Raw genomic sequence first — 3083 nt, 5'->3', positions numbered from 1 at the left:
GTTCTAATTTACAATATCTGTTCTGTCTGAGTTTGAAAATATTTTATGGGATGTGTGTTAATCTTTTGTAATTAAAATCTGCTATTTAACGTAGGAACGGCAAGAGCATGAATGCTGAACTTAAACAGCTGCATTGATCAACCCATCACTATTTCATTAGATCCTGGTGATCACTATTGATCTCATTACACCTTTAATCTTCAGACTAACTTGAGATCATTGCAGAGACTAGCGGATAAGCTTTTGGAGATTTATTGCAGAAACTAAACACTTTTAGGAATTTGGTTTAATATGAAAAACTGTACTAATTAGACTAATTTTGATTAAATCGTGAATATTACAGCTAACTTAAAATACTTTCCTGATTAGGCTGTACATTGCCTAAATCCTCAGTAAAATTAACCAGATTGAGGCCTACTGAAGCCAAACATAATCAATCTAAATTGCACACCTTGTATGATAGAGTTCCTTGGAAAACATTCATACCAACTGGGGGATTCCACTTTCGTCATGAAGAGCAGCAAACATGTGGAAGAAAGTGCTCTTGTCAGATTACATACTCACTGAACTTTTTGGCCTACAGGCAAAATGCTGTGTATGGCAGACAACAACACTGCACATCACTCTGAATACACCACCCTCACTAAGAAAAGCAGCATTGGGCTGTGGGAGGCTTTTATCCTCTCTTTCCAATCTTCTGAGCTTGATAGTTTGCAAAGCAGAACAGAGAAATATCCCCAAATACTTTGAGCTGCAATTGCAACAAGTGCACACAAATGCACACAACATTTTTATGTTGTTTGCATAAAAAATGTAAGTTATCTCAATTTTTTTTCTTCCTCTTACTAAGTATGCATAACTTAAAAATATTTCCAACATCAATCTCAGAAGTCTGATTTTTTTTTTCTTTGAGAAATCTAGGATTAAGTCAGGGTTTTTTTTCAGTGGCTCTTTTATAACCATGCTGTTGTCTGATGCATTGAATCATTGTTGAAAGTACTGAAGTCTGTCTGTGCACACTCATGAAATGGTCATTACTCTGTCTTCTGTTTTGGCAACTTTATTTACCTCATGCTGCACATATATTTTGGAATTGTTTTCGCTGCAGCAGCCCGATAGTATGGTAGAGCTTCTTCTTTTGCTATTTCTTCTGATGCTATTTCCATTACCAACTGTAAAGTAATATGCAGCTCAGATTCAGTAAAACTACTGCGCCTGAACAAAAATAACTTGACACAATGTTTTAAACAATAAAATTGTGATTAGACAAATAAAATATATTAAATGAATGAAATGCTCTCTGTTTTATCCATAACTTAAAAAATTGTAATACTCTAAATAAAATACTTTAAGGGTGTTACATCTGTAACATGACAAAATGATTGTCAATGTGCATGAAAGGCCCTGATCTTTCTTTTTGCTGTTTTTTATTCAAATGTGGACATTTGTTCAAAAATGTTTGTAATTTTATAATTTCTGTCACCAATTTTAATCTTTTAAATATACATTTTCTTTATGGAATTATGATATTAGATGTTCAGTGGAGAAGAAACCTGACTGACTGTGAAAGGCCACTGTTTGGATATATACTATGGACCCATATTCATTGCTGTTGTCCTCACTGAAATTAAGTGTACTAGAACAACTTTCCTTGAGTGTCAGTTATTGCCAAATGAAAAATTGTCTGTCTGATGATAACATGTTCAATAAAGTGTGCAACATCTGAGAGTTGCTGTGTTTGTATCTTCTGAATGCTAGAAATGAAACCAGCTGGACTTCTTTTCTTACTTCTTGTAAACCATAGGTGTCAAACTCATTTTCAGTTTGGGGCAAATCAAGATCATGAATGTCCTCAAAGGGCAGGTTGTGGCAAAAGCCTATCATCATGGGTGAATTAGAGAAAATGTTGTGATTGACTGCATAAAGCCTAACCTCAGGTCCAATACGGTGATATTGGACCTGAGGTTAGGTGAGTGTTGATGGTTTGTGATTATTTTACACCCAAGGTTATTTCAATCTGAAGAGACTCACACAGAGAAAAAGCAGCAGTTAGTTCTTTGGCGCTTGGACACTGGCAGAAGACGTGCTGAGAATCACCGCGAGCTTGGATGATCGGCATGGGCGAAGCTCTGGGTAGTCTCCCCCCCGACCCCGGTCACTCGTGGTGGAGCAATGGTGATTGGCTGGGGGCAGAGGGACAATCCGGTGCTGGTTGGCTGAGTTGGAGACGTGGTAATTGATGATGCCAGTAGGCTGAAGAGAGTCTCACAGCTTGAATTTACGCATAGGGTTAATTAAGGACTGTTGTGTTTATGCTCTCAGTGGATGTGAATCCCAACAGAAATTTTTGAAAGATGTTATTTTTAAAAAATGCCATTGTTGATTAAAACATGCTTTTGTAAAACTTTTGTGTGCAGTTACAAAGCATGAAGGCATCAAGCTACTTTTCTTCACATGCAATACAACTGTCCTAAGATCAGCAATAAAGAGTTCTTTTAAAAAGCATAATTAATGTTCAACAAATTATCCAAAAAAGGCAGGATGACTATAATAGAAAGATACCCAGATCAAGTAGAGTGGAGCAAGTAGCACCAGTTTTACAGATGTCAAGTGTTATTACAGTGTCAAAAGCTGTAATAACAGAGTCATTAATATTAACTCCTACCTCAAGTAAAGTGAAACAAATAGCTAACACTTATCAGGATGTCATTAGACTTAGAGATTTAGACTTAGACTTATTTTTATTGTCATTGCACAAAGAAACAAAAGTGAAATTGGCAATGAAATGTCATCACTTGGCGCACACAGAAAAAAACAAGTGTGCCTATAATTACATAATATACAAATAATGATGTATGTTAAATATATATGCCCTCCGACAGACTGGCGACCTGTCCAGGGTGTACCCCGCCTCTTGCCCAAAACAATTGCTGGAGGTAGGCACCACACCCCTCCGGATCCCACTAAGGACAAGGATGTGCAGAAAATGGATGGATGGCTTATTTCAACACATTCTCACTCCCAACTCGTCACATATTGACGCCTGGGCAGGACGCGAAGGGTTCTCTCATTGAATGCTGTAC

The sequence above is a fragment of the Poecilia latipinna genome, unplaced genomic scaffold (genome assembly GCF_001443285.1).
Source record: "Poecilia latipinna isolate Pla-1442-1.1 unplaced genomic scaffold, P_latipinna-1.0 Scaffold4030, whole genome shotgun sequence".
NCBI classification, from domain to species: domain Eukaryota; kingdom Metazoa; phylum Chordata; class Actinopteri; order Cyprinodontiformes; family Poeciliidae; genus Poecilia; species Poecilia latipinna.
The sequence above is the reverse complement of the archived record's forward strand: the minus strand, read 5'-3'. Positions refer to the sequence as shown.